This window comes from Oryctolagus cuniculus, chromosome 2 (genome assembly GCF_964237555.1).
Source record: "Oryctolagus cuniculus chromosome 2, mOryCun1.1, whole genome shotgun sequence".
In the NCBI taxonomy this organism is placed as follows: Eukaryota; Metazoa; Chordata; class Mammalia; order Lagomorpha; family Leporidae; genus Oryctolagus; species Oryctolagus cuniculus.
The window spans coordinates 96,908,727-96,930,258 of NC_091433.1; the positions used below are offsets into that span (position 1 = coordinate 96,908,727).

General features: G+C 46.1%; 1 long non-coding RNA gene across 1 annotated transcript; it reads left to right on the forward strand.

The window, feature by feature from the left end:
- Nucleotides 1-271: 271 nt before the first annotated feature.
- LOC138848534 (uncharacterized) lies at nt 272-19,157 on the forward strand. Its single transcript, XR_011386404.1, has 3 exons — nt 272-380; nt 16,148-16,295; nt 19,100-19,157. It is a non-coding gene; the product is annotated as an uncharacterized lncRNA (long non-coding RNA).
- The last annotated feature ends 2,375 nt before the right edge of the window (nt 19,158-21,532 follow it).

Consider the following 21,532-nt stretch of genomic DNA (forward strand, 5'->3'; position numbering starts at 1 on the left):
GCAGAAGAGTTTTGGAAGCCTACTGAAAAAAAGGAGATGATTTGGAAGGGCAGGCATAGCCCCTGCTGACAGAGAACCCTCCCCCAACTGAGGTAGAAAGCACCTCCCACCTGACACCCTGGACTCCCCAGACTGTCTGGTGGGATTTCCCCCAGAACAAAGCCTGAAAATCTGCATAGTTGTCAATTGAATAGACTCATTGTTTTATTTCAAGCCTGATGCTCCAATTGCCCCTGTCCCTTTAAACACCCTCTGTGCTGCGCAGTTTGGTAGAAAAAGGCTTCTTTGGATTGGGAGGACTTTCTTTCCCAAGACTGCAGCTGCCTTCTGGAAATACACCCTTTCCTCTGGCCAGCACTCAGCTATGGCGAATTGAAGCGGTGAGCATCCAGAGCCGGATTATGTGTCTGGAAACAACATTGGTGAGCTAGCCCAGAAGTCCGCGATGTATTTTTGTTGTTTTTTTAAAGATTTTATTTATTTATTGGAAAGTCAGAGTTACACAGAGAGGAGAGGCAGAGAGAGAGAGGGAGAGGCCTTCCATCCGATGATTCACTCCTCAATTGGCCATAATAGCTGGAGCTGCACCGATCTGAAGCCAGGAGCCAGGAGCTTCTTCCGGGTCTCCCACACAGGTTAGGGCCATCTTCTGCTTGGGCCATCTTCTGCTTTCCCAGGCCATAGCACAGAGCTGGATGGGAAGAGGAGCAGCTGGGATTAGAACCAGTGCCCATATGGGATGGCGGCACTTCAGGCCAGGGCTTTAACCCACTGAGACACAGCGCTGGCCCCTGGAATGTATTTTTCAAGTGGCTTAAACCTTCACATTAGTAAGGAGGGCAATGGTCACTTGTACCTCCACCCCAGAGCCACTTTTGAGCTAACATTTTGGCTGGGACTCTGGGGACATCCCCGCAGCTTCTGAGAGCACTTTCTCTCCGGGACTTTCCTTTCTCTTCCCGCTGTCATGTTAGCTACCTTGCGGGGAGTCAACAGCTCTGAGACTGGGTAAGTTGAACCAGGGGCATACCTGAAATTTCTGTCTCTGCTCTTTGGGCTCATGGCATTTAGACCTGGTTTAGGTCATTTTTTGTAGTACTGGTGTGTGGGAGACAGATTATAAGATTTTTACTTCAGCCTCCCTGTGAGGAAATTTGGATATTTTTTGGAAGAATACTCATTTGGTTGTTTGTATGAGGATTTCTTCCTCTTGGGTGAAATATGAGTGGTTCAATTTAATTTCCATCCAAAATCACCTTGAGTTGCATTGTGGCTGATTGGGCAGGATATAGTTAAGATCTTATGACTAAGAAAAATATGGTGTTCTATTGTAATATTGCATGGCCTGCATATGTGTTAAATTTAAGAGAAGGTGGTTGTTAAGTGGGATTTTTTTAAATGTTTATTTTATTTGAAAAGCAGAGTTAGAGAGGCAGAGGTGGGGGGGGTCCTGTTAGGAAAAGAGGAACAGAACAGAGGAGGTAGTGTATGAATTTATAGCTGGACTGAATTCATTCAGGGAAAATAAATCTGTAGAGTTGGGTGACCAACAGCAACTGTCCACATACCCATGATGGAATACCTGACTGACCCCTAGGGAAGGCTGGGGATGGGGGTGAGGTAGGGGGCAGCAGGCAGAGGGGAATTCCTGGAACTGGTCTTTCAGGTGGCTGTAAGGGGTGGAGTATGAAGACAACACAGTGTAAGACCCATTTGAGGTTTTTTTTTTTTTTTAAAGAGTAATCAGAGAGAGAAGGAGAGGCAGAGAGGGAGAGAGAAGGCTTCCATCCTCTGGTTCACTCCCCAGATGGCCACAATGGCTAGAGAGAGGTACATCGATCTGAAGCCAGGTGCCAGGAGCTTCTTCTGGGTCTCCCACATGGGTGCAGGGCCCCAAGGACTTGGGCCATTTTCCACTGCTTTCCCAGGCATAGCAGAGAGCTGGATTAGAAATAGAGCAGCCAGGACTCAAACCGGCACCCATAAGAGATTCCTGCACTGCAGACAGCAGCTTTACCTGCTATGCCACAGCGCAGGCCCTCCAATTGTGTTTCTAGGGCAAAGAATACATTCCAATGTTTATCTCTTTTGTTCAATGCAGGAGAATGGCTGAGGCTTATGTCCTTGTTCCTTGTTCCATCAGGTCCTTCATCTACTGGTTTACTTCTCAGATGGCTGCAATGGCCAGAGCTGGGCTGATTCGAATCCAGGAGCCAGGAGGTTTCTCTGGGTTCCCCCCCCCACACCCAGTGCAAGGGCCCAAGGGCCTGAGCCATCCTCCACTGCTCCCCCAGGGCCACATGAGACCTGGATCACAATTGGAGCACCCAGGACTGGCCCCAATGGGCACCCACATGGGATGCTGGCACTCACTGCAGGTGGCTGCTTTACCCAAAATGCCACAGCGTCAGTGGGTTTCTAACAGTAGAGGTTTTGTGAGAGTTCTGGTAAATGGGATGGAGTAAGCATTTAAATCCCTTAACCCTTCCAGCAACTGTGTCTGTGGCTGTTGATGTCCAAGGAGACAGGTTAGGAGTCCTTGTCAATTTAGAAAAAGCAGGAGCTTCAGCTCTGCCTCAGCCCAGTGGTAGAGCAGAGACCCTGGGGCTCCCTGATCTCTTAAAAATCTATCATAGGGGCCAGCACCATGGCTCACTTGGTTAATCCTCCACCTGCAGCACTGGCATCCCATATGGGTGCTGAGTTCTAGTCCCAGTTGCTCCTCTTCCAGTCCAACTCTGCTGTGGCCCAGGAAGGCAGTGGAGAATGGCCCAAGTGCTTGGGCCCTGCACCCACATGGGAGACAAGAAGCACCTGGCTCCTGGCTTCAGATCGGCACAGCACCGGCTGTAGTGGCCATTTGGGGGGTAAACCAATGGAAGGAAGACCTTTCTCTCTGTCTCTCTCACCGACTAGCTGTCAAATAAATTTAAAAAAAACTTTTTTTTAAATCTATTGCAAATTTCCACAAATGCCTCTGATAAAATTGACTGTGAGGAACAAGAGTTAATAAAGCAATAAAAGATGTTTTTCCAACAGAGTGCCTACTGAATCTGAAATGAGGATATAATTATCTTTATGTATGTTAGTGTCCAGTACCATCACTGTGACTGGAGTTGCTTTCCGAGTTAAATGCTCAAGTAAATTTTTCAGGTTTCCCCTGAGAACAATAGGGTTAATTGAGGTTACTAACAGCAGGAAGTAATTATATTCAGTTGATTGGAGCTTTTAAAAAGGAGTTGTAACCATACTAAAGCCATCCTCCTTCCCTTTTCCTTTTCACATTTTATATAGCAAAAACCAATTACTGATACTGTATATTGCCTGAATTACTCTGGTGAGTAGTAGCATTTGTATAATGGTGGACTTTTGCCCCAACTGACAAAGAAGCCTCCACCCAACTGATGCTGAGCCCCCTGGTTAAGAGGTCTCATCAGAAAAAAGCTTGGGCATTTACATATTGTCAATTAAGGTGACTCATTGTTTTATTTACCTCCCCCTGAAGCTACCCTTATCCTTTAAGAAACCCTTTAGCAGTTATGGTCTGGGATAGCAGTAGAAGATGGCCCAAGTCCTTGGGCTCTTGCACCCAAATGGGAGACCCAGAATGATCTCAGGCTCCTGGCCTTGGATTGACACAGCTCTGGCTGTCACAGCTAATTGGGGAGTGAACATTTGGATGAAAGACCTCTCTCTCTCTCTCTACCTCTCCTTCTCTCTGTGTAACTCTGACTTCCAAATAAATAAATAAATCTTTTAAAAAATTAACCCTTTAACAGATATTACATTTTATATCAAGAGCTCTCTTTTGGGGCTGTACTGTGGCATATAGAGCTGGACCTCCACCTGTAGTGCTGACATCCCATGTGGTCACTATTTCATGTCCCTGTTGGTCCTCTTCTGATCTGGCTCTCTGCTTTGTGGCCTGGGAATGCAGTGGGATATGCCCGGGGGGCTTGGGACCCAGTACCCATGTGGGAGATATGGGGAAGGCCCTGGCTCTTGGCTTTGGATCAGCCCAGCCTCAGCCATTGTGGCCATTTTGGGGGTGGTCCAGCTGGTGGAGTGTGGGGAGCAACTCGGACTAGACTAAGTTACTGGAATTTCTTTTTTTTTTTTTTTTTTTTTTTTTTTGACAGGCAGAGTGGACAGTGAGAGAGACAGAGACAGAGACAGAGAGAAAGGTCTTCCTTTGCCGTTGGTTCACCCTCCAATGGCCGCCGCGGCAGGCGCGCTGCGGCCGGCGCACCGCGCTGATCCGATGGCAGGAGCCAGGAGCCAGGTGCTTTTCCTGGTCTCCCATGGGGTGCAGGGCCCAAGCACCTGGGCCATCCTCCACTGCACTCCCTGGCCACAGCAGAGGGCTGGCCTGGAAGAGGGGCAACCGGGACAGAATCCGGCGCCCCAACCGGGACTAGAACCCGGTGTGCCGGCGCCGCTAGGCGGAGGATTAGCCTAGTGAGCCGCGGCGCCGGCCAGTTACTGGAATTAAGACTTATTCTATGCATCTGCTCTCCCACAATATGGCGCTGAGAAGGGAGTAACAACTTCTACGTAGCTGCCTCTCGCCAATTTGATTGACTGAGCTGCTCCTGATTGGAGGAGAGCAGCGTACTCGGCGTGTGGGCAGCCGAGTTGGGATTGGCGGAAGAGGACTATAAAGGAGGAGAGACAACATGCACCAGGAACATCTAAGGGGAACATCTAAGAGGAACACCTGTGCAGCCCCCGAGAGAGCCGGCCGGCGGTGTGCCGCTCCCCTGCGGAAGTGGGGAAAGTGGCAGGGGGAACTGCCCTTCCACGGAGGTGGAAGGGATGGCAGCCAACCCGGGAAGAACCAGCAGCAAACCCGGGGAGGGCCGAGCAGACGAAAGAACAGCGCAGGGTCCTGTGTTGCTCCTCCGCGAAGAGGGGGAGCGACATAATGGTGCTGTGACTCGGATATGAAGCCTAGGCAGGGTTTAGTGTCGTTCCTCCATGAAGAGGGGGAGCGACATAATGGTGCCGTGACTCAGATAGGAAACATAGGAGGGAAGAAACGGGAAGAAGTGGAAAATACCAGAGAGAGAGACTAGCAAAGAGCCTAGGGGAAAGCCGGACGGAAAAGGTGCCAGAAGAAGCTATTGAAAGCCTAGGCATAGACTTGGATACGGACTGTGGGAAAGAAGTTAGGATTTAAAGTGAAAGCAAGAAGAAACTTAGACTCGGATGCGGACTATGGCGGGGAAGTTAGGAGATTGAAAGTGAAAGTGAAACCTAGAAGAAACTTAGACTTGGATACGGACTGTGGGGAGAGGCCAGGAGAAATGAGAGGGGAATATTGTTGGAAGAAAACTTAGGGAAACATACCGGGTAGAGAAAAATATTAGGGAAATTGAAGCCGCGGGGGCAGGCCGAGGTGGAGATGTAAGCCAGCTTGGAATTCTTTAAGTCAGCCCGGGGGGCAAAAGGCGAAAATCTGGAACCAGAGGCAGAGACGTGGGCTGCCAGGTTGGAATCCGTCAGATTAGCCTGGGGAGCAAAGGACGGGAAGCCAAACCATAAGGCGGAGATGCATAAGCTAGGTTGAATTCGCCAGGTTAGCCCCGGGAACTTAGATTGAATACCGGTGGTGGCGGAAACGTAAGCTACGCTGTGTGACTCGCGGAAGCCGCCGCGTGCAGAGAGAGCACGGGGCGTGGATAGATAGGGAACGTGGGGCTAGTGCGAGGCCGTGGTGTGGGCGCAAAGGGGCGCGAAGGGGCGTGAAGGGGCGCGGAGACCGCGGAGTGCATGCGCGAAGCCGGGAAGCCGCGCAGATGAGAGAAGCGCAGGCTGAAGCAGCTCAGAGCCAGGAAACCGCCAAGAAGCAGCCTCGGGGCGGGCGCCGGGAAGCCGCAGGGATAAGAGAAACAGAAGTTTAGAAGTAAAATGAGAGAAATAGGAATGCTGGTAGATAGAAGTAAAATAGGAGAGATAGGAATGCCCGGAGATAGAGAAATAGAGAAAAATAAGGCCTCCCCTCAACATGGCAATGAGAGAGCTTGGATTTGGTCTGCCTGATTAGGGAGGTGGTGAGCACCTGCGGGCAGCTAGCAGCTTATGCACCGCAGGTCACCGAAGACAGGCACGATTAACATCAATAAGTCTCCCCACAATACCACAATGAGAAGGCTTGGATTCAGTTTGCCTGATTGCTAGGGCTTGTAAGCACCTGCAGGCAGTTCTAGCAGAGCAGAGCATGCGCTGCAGGGCACCGAACACAGGCACGCATCAGCGCCTAAAAACCTCCTGACAACATGGCGAAGAGAGGACCCGGATTCAGTTTGCCTGATTGGTAGGGCTTGTAAGCACCTGTGGGCAACTCTAGCAAGCAGAGCAGAGTGTGTGCCGCGGGGCACAGAAGACAGGCGCGTATTGTGGGGAGCAATCCGGACTAGACTAAGTTACTGGAATTAAGACTTATTCTATGCATCTGCTCTCCCACAATATGGCGCTGGGAGAGAAGTAAACAGCTTCCGCACAGCTGCCTCCAGTCCAACTAATAAACTGTAGGACTTGCTCCTGATTGGAGAGCAGCGTACTCGGCGTGTGGGCAGCCGAGTTGGGATTGGCGGAGGAGGACTATAAAGGAGGAGAGAGACGGCATGCACCGGGAACATCTATGGGGAACATCTAAGGGAACCCGTGCAGCCCCCGAGAGAACCGGCCGGCGGAGTGCCGCTCCCCTGCGGAAGTGGGGAATGCGGCCAGGGGGAACTGCCCTTCCACGGAGGTGGAAGGGATAGTAGCCAACCCGGGAAGAACCAGCAGCAAACCCGGGGAGGGCCGAGCAGACGAAAGAACAGCGCAGGGTCCTGTGTTGCTCCTCCACGAAGAGGGGGAGCGACACGTATCAACGCCAAAAATAAAAAGAAAGGGGATCTGTGGGGAGCAACTCGGATTAGACTAAGTTACTTGAATTAAGACTTATTCTATGCATCTGCTCTCCCACAATATGGCGCTGAGAAGGGAGTAACAACTTCTACGCAGCTGCCTCTCGCCAATTTGATTGACTGAGCTGCTCCTGATTGGAGGAGAGCAGCGTACTCGGCGTGTGGGCAGCCGAGTTGGGATTGGCGGAAGAGGACTATAAAGGAGGAGAGAGACAACATGCACCAGGAACATCTAAGGGGAACATCTAAGAGGAACACCTGTGCAGCCCCCGAGAGAGCCGGCCGGCGGTGTGCCGCTCCCCTGCGGAAGTGGGGAAAGTGGCAGGGGGAACCGCCCTTCCACGGAGGTGGAAGGGACGGCAGCCAACCCAGGAAGAACCAGCAGCAAACCCGGGGAGGGCCGAGCAGACGAAAGAACAGTGCAGGGTCCTGTTCTGCTCCTCCGCGAAGAGGGGGAGCAGCAGTGGAGGACCTTTCTCTCTGGCTCTCCCACTCTCTGTGGCTCTGTCTCTCAAATGAATAAATAAAATCTTAAAAAAAGAGAGAAATTTCTTTCCCCAAGATGCCAGCTTCTAGAAATAAGCTCTTTCTTCTTACCAACATTCATCCCTGTGCAATTGGCTACCCACATGGTGTGCCATAGGGCCTGATTAAAAGATTTAAAGAGTTGCAGAGATTTCTATATTTTTCTGTGTCATAATGTATGCTATGCATTATATGTGTGTACTGTTATATGTGTAAAAGTTGGTTGTGCTTATTTGTGTTATTTAAAATCCAAGCATAATTTTCACCTAAGCACAAACAATAGATGAAAAGATGATGCAGTGTTCATTGCTTCCTATGAAGTCCAATTTAAAGTTGTTCTGTGGCAAGATCATGACTTAAGAGAATAACCATACTTATCTAATATGTTAGTTTCTCAGGCAATGTAAGTATAATGGCTAAAAAATGAATTGGTGGTCTTTGCTGTGGCACCTTGTGCATCATCAGGTCCCTGCAACTTAAGGGATGTCTCCCTCTCCTCATCTTCCTGAGAAATGGACTCAAGTGTACACTGACTGGAGAGGAAGTAGAGAAGATAATGTATGCAGTGCTGGGTCAGAATCCATAGTGAGGTTCAAACTGATGCTGCAAGCCTTGCTGGATTCGTGGATATGTGTGAGATGGAGCAAACATCAGCATCAAGCAGACAGGTGAGCATTTCTGCCTGATCTTTGACACCACAGGGCCATCTTGCTGTTCACTACATCACAGCAGAAGCCACATGGTGGCAGACATGAGCAGGAGGTGGTATACAAACTGAACACACACTGAAGAGAATGCCCAGTACGAGCTGTGCAAGGTGAGGAGGATGACTGGGTAGAAAGGGAATGCCACCCCTGATGGCTCATGATGCTTGTGCCATGCGCAACCCAGATCCTCTCCTCAAGGTGATCATGGGATGGATTACTGATTTGGGGCCCCTATGCAATTTGACATGAGGTAATAGACCTCAGGTTTTCCTGCCCAGGGATAAGAGCATCTCTGACTTACAGTGGCTGCAGAGAGATAAAGCAGTGTAGCAGCTAGAGAGACCAAGGACTACTCTGCAGTAGGATGAATTTTTTTGAATTGCTAAATGTAAAAGATAGATTTTTCTAAATACATGTACTCTTGGCTTCTTAAAATATATAGAAGGCATTTGGCCTTTTGGTAAATGTTTTCATAAGTTGTTAACATATAACCATTCAAAATTACCTGCTAAGTTTTCACTAAACAGTAAGTTACCAAGGATAAGAAATAATTTTTAAAGATTTATTTACTTAAGTATTTGCAAAGCAGAATAACAGAGCGAGGGAGAGGGAGAAGGGGGGAGAGAGAGAGAGAGAGAGAGAGAGAGAGAGAGAGAGATCCTCCATCCACTGGTTCACTCCCCAGAGGGCTGCAATGGCTGGATCTTGCAGATATCAAGCCAGAAGCCAGGAGCCTCCTCCCACTCTCCCACATGGGTGCAGGGGCTAAAGGACTTTGGGCCACCTTCCACTGCTTTCCTAGGTCATTAGCAGGGAGCTGGATTGGAGTGGAGCAACCAGGACTTGAACCAGTGTCCTTATGGGATGCCAGCACTCCAGCACTGTGGGTGGAGGCTTAACCTACTATGCCATAGCACCAGCCCCATTAAGAAATAATTCTAAGTCAATATCCCAAAGTTTAGAAATTTTGAAAGATTTACTTACGTATTTGAAATGCTGAGTGAGAGAGACAGAGACACACTTCTCCCATTTACTGGTTCATCCCCAGATGTCTGTAATAATCAAGCACTGGGCCAGACTGAAGGCAGGAGCCTGGAGCTCCATTCAGGTCTCCTACATCAGTAGAAGGGGCCTAAACACTTGTGCCATTTTCCTCTGCTTTTGCAGGCCATTAGCAGAGAGCTTGATTTGAGGTAGAGCAGCTGTGAGATGAACCAGTGCCCATATGGGATGCCAGCATCACAGGTGGTGGCCTTACCCATACATCACAACACTGGCACTGACATTAAAAATTTTCAGAGTGGGGGCAGGCAGCATCATAGGTTAAATGCAGTCTATCATACCTGCGTCCCATAAGAGTGCTTCTTTGAGTCCAAGCTGCTCCACTTCTAATCAAGCACCCTGCGAATATGCCTGGGATAGCAGAAGGTGGCCCAAATGCTCTGACCCCTGCCACACATGTGGGAGAACCACATGGATTTTCCTGGCTCCCAGCTTCAATCTGTCCCAGCTCTGGCTGTTGTAGATGGATGGGGAGTGAACCAGATAGACAATCTCTTTCTCATTGGCTTTATTTTTCTGTAACTCTGTCTTTCAAATAAATAAAACTAGGATTTAGTCCTCTATGTTAAATCAGTAAAGTTTTTTTAGAAAATATCAATATTAATGATAAATATTTGCTAGAGATTTTTAATATTTGATTTTAAAGTCTGCTAACTTTCTAAAAAAGATTTATTTATCTGAAAGGCAGAAATACAAAGTGAGAGGAAAAGAAAGAGATCTTCCATCCAATGACTCACTACCCAAATGGCCTCAATGGGTGGGGGTTGGGTCAGGCAGGAGCCAGTAAGCAGGAGCTAGGAGCGCCTGCTGAGTCTCCCACACAGCTGCAGGGACTCAAGTACTTAGGCCACCTTCCTCTGCTTTTCCCAGGTGCATTAGCAGAGAGCTGGATCAGAAGTAGAGCAGCTGGGACTCAACTGAGCCGGAGTCCACATGAGATGCTGGCACTGAGGAGGAGGCTTAACCTTCTATACCACAGTGCCTAAAAATTTTGAGAGAGATAGAGAGAGGGAGAGGCAGAGTGAAAGGTCTTCCATCCATGGGTTCACTCCCCAAATGGCTGCAATGGCTGGAGCTGAGCCAATCCAAGAGGAGCCAGGGGCTTCTTGTAGGTCTCCCATTCTCAAGCACATCTTGCACTGCTTTCCTAGGATTAGCCTACTATACGCTCCAGTGCCTGGCCCCTCTAATAACATTTTCAACCATCTTCTCAACTGCAGCTTCTTACAATTTCCATTTGATTGACTCCTTTCCAACAACTACCCATCTCTTATAAGCTATTTTCTCCTCCTTTATTGTTTAGTTATGGCCTGTCATGAGAAATGCTTGTCTTTACAGCTGATATTGTGGCACAGCGGGTTAAGATGTTAAGATGCTGCCTGTGATGGCAGCAACTCATATGGGCACTGGTTTGATTCCTCATGGCCCACTTCTGATTCATCTCCTAGCTAATGCACCTGGGAAAATAGGAGAGGATGGCCCAAGTCCTTGGGACCCTGCACCCATGTGGGAGACCTGGATGAGTCTCCTGGCAGTGGCTTCTGCCTGGCTCAGTTCTGGTTGTAGTGGCCATTTGGCTAATGAACTAGCCAATGGAAGATCTCTCTCTCTCTCTGTAACTCTGCCTTGGAAATAAATTAATCTTGAAAGAGTAATATTTATCTTAGGAGACTAAGGATAATAAGAGTACTTGATCTTTACACCTAATTTTTTAAAAAGCTTTATTTATTTGAAAGTCAAAGTTACACAGAGAGAGAAGAGGCAGAGAGAGAGAGACAGGTCATCCATCTGCTGGTTCACTCCCCAGATGGCCGCAACAGCCAGAGCTGTGCTGATGTGAAGCCAGGAGCCAGGAGCTTCTTCCAGGTCTCCCAAGTGCATGCAGTGTCACAGGTGGTGGCTTTTACACTCCACACCACAACACTGGCCCCTACACCTGACTTTTCTAGATGTATTTAAATTGGTCTATGGGATTCTTTTTCTGCTTTTGTTTCTAAGGTGTATTATTTTCTTTAATTTTGATGCATTTATTTATTTGAAATGTAGAGTTACAGAGAGACAGAGAGAGAGAGAGAGAGAGAGGTCTTCCATCTGATAGTTCACTCCCCAGATGACCACAATTGCTAAAGCTGCACTGAGCTGCAGCCAGGAGCTTTTTGGTCTCCCACAGGGATGCAGGGGCCTAAGGACTTGGGCCATCTTCTGCTGCTTTCCCAGGCCATAGCAGAGAGCTGGATCAGAAGTGGAGCAGCCAGGATGTGAACTGATACCCATATGGGATCACAGCATTGCAGGTGGTGGCTTTACTTGCTAAGCCACAGTACTGGCAACAGGTGTAATCTTTTCTAAGTTTTTTCATTCTTTTATAATGTTGAATGCTCACAGCCTCCAGTGTCTAAGTTTGGGTACCTTTCCATTGGGTTTAACTTCTAAGTAATCTGGAGGAGCTTCCCTTTAGAAGAAACACAGCACAAAAGAATTTTCTTTACCTTTTGGTTATTACAGAAGGGAAAGAAATTTTGTGTTTTGTCAAGATTATCTCATGTATTCTCTGACTTTGGGTTTAGAAAACTGAGTTTTAAGAGTTGAGATTTTTAATATATTTTAAATGTCTATGTCTATTAATTAAATATTCAATATACTTAATATATTTATACATAATTTGACTTAATATTATGTAAGTGATTATTATAATGATCAGGGATCCTATGTGGTATCCCATCCACTGGTTCACTCCCCAAATGACCACAATGGCCAGATCTGAGCTGGTCAGGAGCCAGGGGCCTCTTCTGGGTTTCCCACATGGGTTCAGGGGCCCAAGGACTTGGGCCATCTTCTACTGCTTTCCCAGACCACAGAAGAGAGCTGGGTCAGAAAAGGAGCATCTCATATGGGATGCTGGTGCACAGGCCGTGTCTTACCCTGCTGTGCCACAGCACCAGCCCAGAATAGCAGGCTTTGACCCAGCTAACAAAGGAGCTTCAGCCCCATCAAAACATCTTCACCTGGTTGATGCCTTGGATATCCCCAGATGAGCACTTATTAGCGCAAAGCCTGAACAGCTGCCAAATTGTCAACTAAATAGAATCCCTTTGATTTCTAACCTCCATCTGAAGCTACCCATTTTTTTAAAAAAAGATTTATTTATTTTATTTGAAACGAAGAGGTACAGAGAGAGAGAGGAAGAGATGGAGAGAGATTTTCCATCAGCTAGTTCATTCCCCACATGGCTGCAATCACCTGAGCTGGGCCAGACCAAATCCAGGAGTCAGAAGCATCTCCCAGGTCTCCCAAGGGGGTGGCAGGGGCCCAAGCATGTGGGTGACCTTCCACTGATTTCCCAGCTGCATTCACAGTGAGTTGGATCAGAAGCCGAGCAGCTGGTGCCCATATGTGACAGTGGTACTGCTGGCTGCCTTTACCCCATATACCACAGTGTCTGCCCCTCTACCCATGTTCTTAGAAACAGCTCTTGCTGGCTTGTTGGGTGGAAAGAGCATGTTTTAGATGAAGAGATCTTTCTCCCCAAGATGCTGGCTTCTTGAAATAAATGCTTTCCTCTCTGGTGAATCCAGTTGTCGAGAAGCAAGGGCCTCATTATTGTTCAGTAGCACTTATTTTCTGCTGACTTTACATAAAAATATAAACACCCACAGAATGCTTACCCAAGTGAATGAATGGGCATTTGTCAGTTCAGGTGTCTTCCTGATTTCTTCCGCCGCTGTCCTCAGAAGTGACCAAGTCTAATTCTTTGTGGTTCTTTTTGTAGTTTACGGTCTGCTTCTTCCAAAGAAGAATTTTGCTTGTGTTTGTCTCTTGGCTTCTCAACTTTTCAGAATGCTGATACTGACTATTGATATTTTACACTAAAAAGATGTTTTCCTTTTTTGCCTTGAGTGTTTTTTCCCCAGATGTTTTTTTTTTTATTTATTTATTTTTATTTTTGACAGGCACAGTGGATAGTGAGAGAGAGAGACAGAGAGAAAAGTCTTCTTTTGCCATTGGTTCACCCTCCAATGGCCGCCGTGGCTGACACACTGCAGCTGGCGCACTGCAGCCGGTGCACCGCGCTGATCTGAAGGCAGGAGCAGGTGCTTCTCCTGGTCTCCCATGCGGGTGCAGGGCCGAAGGACTTGGGCTATCCTCCACTGCACTCCCGGGCCACAGCAGAGAGCTGGCCTGGAAGAGGGGCAACTGGGACAGAATCTGGCGCCCCGACTGGGACTAGAACCTGGTGTGCTGGCACCACAAGGTGGAGGATTAGCCTATTGAGCCACGGCACCGGCCTCCCCAGATGTTTCTATTCTAGGTTGTTGTTCAGGCAGTTCATGTCAGTGGTTCCAGGAGTTATGGAACGTTTCTTTCTTCTAGATTATTATTTGATGTCTGTGACTGTTACTTTTTTTAATTCCCCACCAGTGCTAATGCATGGCAAATATTTTAAATAACTGAGAAAAATATTGTTAGGCTACAGGTTGTGGATAAATTCAAATTTAATATGAAGTATTCATAGAGTGGAGGGATTAACTAAATTTTCATTGATGTGTATTTTGTGATTTGTCAACACTGGGATGACCTTATTTCCTTATTCCATCTAGTAGTAACTGGCATGTCTGATTATTCATTACTAAATACCAGTTTCCAGTGACTTGGTATTTCCACTTATATTTATTTGTACTGATTACCACTGATGTATCTGTAATGCCCATTCAGTTGTATGGATTTTACTTTGCACAGATTGATGCTAAGGAAACAGTGTACTATCCTTTTGGAAAACTGCCTTCAGTTTCATTGTGTAACACTTAAAATTTTTCTGACCTAAATCCTAATCAGAACTGAAGCTATATTTGTGTTTATCCTACTCATAATGTACTTACATATTTTCACTTGAAAAAAATGGAATAATTTAACACATTAGTGGTGATAAATATGTGTGTAGAAGTGAAATAAACCTCACCACCATATGCATTCTATCATGTAGTTGTTTTTGATGATGGTGGAGTCACCATGTTGTAATGCAGATCTTTCACATTTCATATGCAAATGAAATTTATTCTTTCTTAAATATTTATTTATTTGAATGGGAGAGTGACAGAGAAAGAGGTCTTCCATCCTCTGGTTCACTCTGCAAATTGCTGCAATGGGCTGGATTGGGCTGGGCTGGGCCTAAGCCAGGACCCTAACTCTTCATCTGGAGGATACCTGAGTTCCATTTGGGTTTCCCACATGGGTGGCAGGAACCAGGTACTAGGATAATCATCACTGCTTTCCTAGACATTAGAAGGGAGCTCAATTGAAAACAGAGCAGCTGATATTTGATACTCTGCTGGATGCCAGCATCATAAGTAGGAAGTTAATCTTGATACAGTACTATAATGCTGGCATCCAATTTTTTCTTTAATTAACCCAGAATTAGATCATCTTTTTGTGTCTTTATATATATAAACATATAAATATATACATATATATATATATGTTTTCTTACAGATCACACATAGGTTGGTCTTGGTTTTATTTTGGCTGTTTCAATCTCTTTTAATTGGTATATTTAGATAATCCACATTGAACACGATAATTTATATAGTAGAATTCATTAAAATAGGATATTTTAAGCCAGTGCTGTGGCTCACTAGGCTAATCCTCCACCTTGTGGCACCAGCATACTGGGTTCTAGTCCCGGTCGGGGCACCAGATTCTGTCCCGGTTGTCCCTCTTCCAGGCCAGCTCTCTGCTGTGGCCAGGGAGTGCAGTGGAGGATGGATGGCCCAAGTCCTTGGGCCCTGCACCCCATGGGAGACCAGGATAAATACATGGCTCCTGCCATCAGATCAGCATGGTACACCAGCCACAGCATGCTGGCCACAGTGGCCATTGGAGGGTGAACCAATGGCAAAAAGGAAGACCTTTCCCTCTGTCTCTCTGTCTACTCTGCCTGTCAAAAAGAAAAAAAAAAAAGGGATATTTTAATTGTTCTCTTTTGCTGTCATTTTTCTTAAATGTCTTATTTTTTTCATTTAATTGAAAGGCAGAGACAGAAAGACCTTCTCATCTGCTGGCTCACTGCCCAGGGGCCTGCAACAGCTGAGTCTAGGACAGGCTAAATCCAGCATCCAAAAACTGCATTTGCAGCTACCATGTTTATGGGGGGGGGGGACTCAAGTACTTGAATCATCATCTCAGGATGAACATTAGCAGGAAGATGGATCAGGTAGGATAAGCAGGCTCCAGCAAGGCACTCCAGTATGCAATGATGTTATCACAAGTGGCATTTCTTACCCTCAAACCTCCCTGCAATGTCCACAGTAAGCAAATGTATTTTAATGGAGCACATTTGCAGTTGCTTGTGTTGCAAAGTTTAGAAACAGGGAAAAGAGCAGAAGGCAGCCAATTTTTTTTTTTACATTTTTAAGCTTTTATTTAGTGAAAGAAATGCATAGGAGAGTGAGAACCCTATCTACAGGAGAGAAGCAAATCTGAATTCATGCTGAGTACTAGGAACCAGTCACATGGAGGAACAACTAGGCCAGGAAGCATGGGGTGGGTGGCCCAAAGTCCACGAGCCCTGGAGGTGCAGGGCCGCAGCAAGCCCCATACTGGCAAAAGGCCAAGGAAAGGGGGCGAGAAGGACACCATGTCCCAGACTTTTAATCCATTTCCAAAGGGGAGAGGTTAATTAACCTGATTGGCTGGCGGGTACACAGGTGTGGCCAGGTAGGGGTATGAGGTCACACAGGGGCATGGTGAAAGTGTGGTCTTTTAGCTCACACATCTAATCAATTTTATTCTATATGCCTGCCTACAACATTCTTCCCTCAGAGACCCCATTCTCTTAATCCTAAGGGACGTTGAGGGGCGTAGAGTCAACATCTCTTCTGTAGCTGCATCCTGCTTATAAGGGGCATAGTATATTTCTTTAATTTATCCTTTTATTTCTTTTAGGCAGAGACACAGATACAGTGCTTTCATGTGCTGATTCCTCCAAGGCTCACAACTGAGTCTGGGCTAAAACAAAACCAGGAGCTGTGGGGCAGGGATTGTGCTGCATCAGTTTAAGCTGCTGATTGGGATGCTCACATCAAATACCAGGGTGTGTGTCTTGTCTACTATGATTTTTTTTAAAAAAGTGTTTTCTAATTAATGTGAAATGTAGTTTGTCATATTTGATATCTAGAGCTATAGTGAAGTGCATTGACAAATATCAAATGATTTGTAGATGTCACGAACTCTGGTTTATTTATTTATGTTTGAGTAGGGTTATTTAATTTACCACATTTATTTTAAAAGTTGTATTTTGAGACCCATTTCAGAAACCACAGTTGATTTGGAACAAACACTGTTTTGGAAGAATTTTCCTTGTTCATGGTTACACTTTTTCCCTAATAATCTCTATGGATTGTGTATCCAAATGTGGGCATTATACAGATTTTTCACACTTAGTATCAGATACTTATATGCTACAAAATTTAGTGTGAATCTATTTTCCATTACTTAACATGTAAACAATTCATGCTTTTACTGCTTGCTGGTTTGTAAAATACAAATAAATCACAGTACAGTGCTCAAATAGATGTATAAGATTAAAACAGTTTTGCAGCCTGTGTTGAGGCATAACAGGTGAAGCCACTGCCTGTGACCCTGGCATCCTATATGGCACCAGTTAATGTCCTGGCTGCCCAAATTTTGATCCAGCCCCCTGCTAATATTCTGAGAAAAAACAGGAAGATGGTCTAAGATTCTGGGCTCTTGCACTCAAAATGGAGAAGAATTGTGCAGGTATAAAATTCAACTATTTCATTTGTAATTGTTAGTAAGCATTTTGGGGTGGCCTCTGCTAGGCCATCCATATGCTGCTGGCACCTGGAATCACAAATCACCTGTTTTAGTTGTCTACTGCTTTAATTGAGGCTGCTGCCTTCAGGATTGCTTAACTCACACCAATATATTTTTTAAAATTTATTTATTTATTTGTTCATTTGAAAGGCAGATTCATAGAGAGACAGGGAGAGACAGATCTATCTTTCTATCTAATACCTTCTGCTGGTTCACTCTTCAAATGGCTTCAGTGGCTAGGACTGGACCAGGCCAAAGCCAGAAAACAGAAACTCTATCCAGGTTTCCCAGGTGGATAGAAATGGTCCAAGTAGTTGGACTGTCTTCAGATATTTTCCCAGGTGCATTAGTAGAGAACTGGATTGGAAGTGGAGCAACTCTGGCTTTAACCAGTGGTGGTAGAGACCCATTGTTCCATATCACATACTGATAATTTTTTACTGATTTGTTTATTTGAAAGGCAAAGAAAAAGGTTCTCCATCTGCTGGATCACTCTGCAAAAGCCCACAATAGCGAGTGTTATATCTATGAAAGCCAAGAGGTAGGAACTCTATGTGGGTTTCCCATTCAGATGGCAGGAAACCAAGTTTTTGAGCCATGATCTGTTGACTCAAGAGAACACTTTTGAGCTGGTGCTGTGCTGTAATAGGAAAGTCATGACCTGCAGTGCCAGCATCCCATGGGCACTGGTTCCAGTCCTGGCTGCCCACTTCCAATCCAGCTCTCTGCTATGGCCTGAGAAAGCAGTAGAAGATAGCTCAAGTCCTTGGGCCCCTGCACCTTCATGGGAGACCTGGAAGAAGCTCCTGGCTCCTGATTTTGGATCTGTTTAGCTCTGGCCATTATGGCCATTCGGGGAGTGAACCAGCAGGTGGAAGGCCTCTTGCTCTCTGCCTCTGCCTCTCTGTAGCTCTGCCTTTCAAACAAATAAATAAGTATTTTTTAAAACAAATAAACAAACAAACAAAAACCACTTGCAGGAGGTGTGGAATAATGAGGACACAAACCAGGCACTCTGTGATGTGGTATGTCCAGAGAAGTAGGTAAGCCTACTGCATCATAATGCCTACCCTTCCAATGCCTGACTTGCACAGCCTTGACCTAGGCCCCAGGTGTCCATCAGGTAAGTCTCAGGATTCTCCACATGAATACTGTACAAGAAGGCACACTCCCAACTGTAAAATACTTTACAAACTATGTTGATATCATATTTATGGTCATCTCATGGGCTAGAACAAGTGAACAGGAAAATGTCAGGGGTCTGTGTGGTGGAGAATTATGTTAAGATTTGGATACAGGGAGGAGTGTCACGTGGAAGTTACAGAAAGCTGTGCTAGTAGATTCTGTCAATTTTTCCTATACATATACTTGTGGCCAAAAACTAATTTTCAAGCTGGATACTTTTAAGGAATTTGAGATACATAAAAGCAAGAGATGTTTTAAGTACTGCCTGAGTAATTTTCTGTGTATATAGATTCTAGTGAAATCATAATTTCTGGTGTACTGCTATTTATTTGAACAATTGTGATGAACATTATAAATTATTTCTATACGATTTATTTATTTGAAAGGCTGAGTTACAGAGACAGAGGAAGAGAGAGAGAGGCCTTCCACCTGCTGGTTCACTCCCATATGTCCTCAATTGCTGGGGCTGGGCTGATTGGAATCCAGTAGCCTGGAGCTTCTTACAGGTCTCCCATGTGAGTGCACGGGGCCCAAGGACTTAGGTGTTCATCCACTGCTTTCCCAGTCCATAGCAGAGAGCTAGACCAGAAGTAGAGTAGCTGGGACTCAAATTGGTGCCCACATGGATGCCCACACTGTAGGAGATGGCTTTACCCACCACTCCATAGTGACAGGCCTGACAAGGATTTTTTTTTACAGAATTGGTAATACATTAATATTTTGGTTATCTAACAATAGTTTATGTTTAATCAAAGTGATTGGTAGTCTTGTGTGTGCTCTTTTGGCATCTTTTCTGTTTTTCCCATGTGTAAAGATTATATTCCCCCACAGGGAGGCCACTTCATTTTTGTCACTGAGCCAATATTTCTCTTGCAGATAAGATTCTAGAGACATCTACATGTGGCCAAGACCGACAAAAATAAATATATTGCTGGTAGGTTATTTATTCCTCAGCTTCTTTCACATTGTATGTTAAGAGTTTTATGAGATTTTTTAAATAAATTGGAAAAGCATAAAGAAATATAATTCAGAATCAGGATTCATATAAGATAAAGTAAGAATGGGCCAGTGCTGCGGCTCACTAGGCTAATCCTCCGCCTAGCGGCACCGGCACACCGGGTTCTAGTCCTGGTCGGGGCACCAGATTCTGTCCCAGTTGCCCCTCTTCCAGGCCAGCCCTCTGCTGTGGCCAGGGAGTGCAGTGGAGGATGGCCCAAGTGCTTGGGCCCTGCACCCCATGGGAGACCAGGAAAAGCACATGGCTCCTGGCTCCTGCCATCGGATCAGCGCGGTGCACTGGCCGCAGTGCGCCAGCTGCGGCGGCCATTGGAGGGTGAACCAACGGCAAAAGGAAGACCTTTCTCTCTGTCTCTCTCTCTCACTGTCCACTCTGCCTGTCAAAAAAAAAATTAAAGTAAGAATGGTTTCAAGATTTAAAGCCATCTGAGCTGAATTCACATTGGTCTCAATTTTGTTTATTGCCATAGCCACAAGACTTTTTACATGGTTTGAATTCAAACTTTGGCAAGAATTTGCTACATCAGAAAAAATTAAAAAGATGATATTTTGAATTATTAAAGTAGAGTGTCTTTAAAAGCTTTTGGAGGCTGAACTTGCTTCATGGATTAGATCAGAAAATGTGTAGAGGATAGAATCTATTGCAGCTCCTTAAATAACTCTCCATAGTTTTATCACAGTGAGTCTACAAATGCAGGATTACTTCAGACTCCACAAAGTTATGTTTCAGGCAAATTATTCCATTTATCAATGGCATAAACTATAGTCAGAGCCTAAGACGATTCTCTAGTCTTTGACTTGAATCTTTTGCCATCTTTTTATTTTTTCTTTGACAGGCAGAGTGGGCAGTGAGAGAGAGACAGAGAGAAAGGTCTTTCTTTACCATTGGTTCACCCTCCAATGGCCGCTACGGCTGGCGTGCTATAGCCGGCGCACTGCGCTGATCCGAAGGCAGGAGCAGGTGCTTCTCCTGGTCTCCCATGCGGGTGCAGGGCTGAAGGACTTGGGCCATCCTCCACTGCACTCCCGGACCACAGCAGAGAGCTGGCCTGGAAGAGGAGCAACCAGGACAGAATCTGGTGCTCTGACCAGGACTAGAACCTGGTGTGCCAGTGCCGCAGGCAGAGGATTAGCCTAGTGAGCCATGGTGCTGGCCAATCTTTTGCCATCTTAAAGTATTTATATACTTGAGAGAGAATGAGAAGTAGATGGAAATATATAGAGACTTTCTTTAAAAAAAGATTTTATTTATTTATTTGGTGGGCATAGTTACAGGGAGAGGAGAGACATACAAACTTTTTATCCACTGGTTCAGTCTCCAAATGGCAAAAATAGTTGGAGATGGGCTGATCCAAAGCTAAGAGCCAGGAGCTTCCTCTGGGTCTCCCAGGTGGGTTTAGGGGCCCAAGGACTTGGGCTGTCTTCCACTGCTTTCCCAGGACAAAACTGGGGAGCTGGATCCAGAGAAGAGGATCTGGGGCCCTTGCTGTGGCATAGTTGGTTAAGCCTCTGCCTGTGGTGCTGGCATCCCATATAGGCACTGATTTGAGTCCCAGTTGGTCCACTTCCAATCCAGCCCTTTGCTATGGCTTGGGAAAGTAGTTGAGGATGGCCCAACTCCTTGGGCCCCTGCACCCAAGTGGGAGACCTGGAGGATGCTCCTGGCTTCTGGCTTTGTATCAGCCCAGCTCCAGCTATTGCAGCCATTTTGGGAGTGAACCAGCAGATGGAAGACCTTTCTCTCTGTCTCTGGCTCTCTCTCTGCAACTCTACTTTCAAATAAATATTTAAAAAAGAAGAAGAGCATCTGGAACACAAATTGGTGCCCATATGGGATGCTGGCACTATGGGTGGAGGCTTAGCCTGCTCTGTGTTATGGAATGAGAGAGAAAGGGAGAGAGAGAGACAGAGACAGAGACAGAGACAGAGACAGAGACAGACACCAACACCTTCAATCCATTGATTCACACCCACAACAACCAGGACTGAGACAGGATCATAACAGAGAGCCAGGAATATAGTCCTAGCCTCTCACTTAAGTTGCAGAAGCTTAATTTCTTCAGTTGTCAACACTCACTTCTAGTGTCTAAATTTACAAAAATTGTGACATTGCAGTATATTGGGTTAAACAGCTGCCTGGGATTCGAGTAACCCTATGGGTTCTGGTTTGTTTCTTGGTTGCACCACTTCCAATCCAGCTCCCTGCTTAAGGCACCTGTGAAAGCAGCAGAAGATGGTCCAAGTGCTTGGGCACCGGCCACCCATGTGTGAGACCCAGATGAAGCTTCTCGC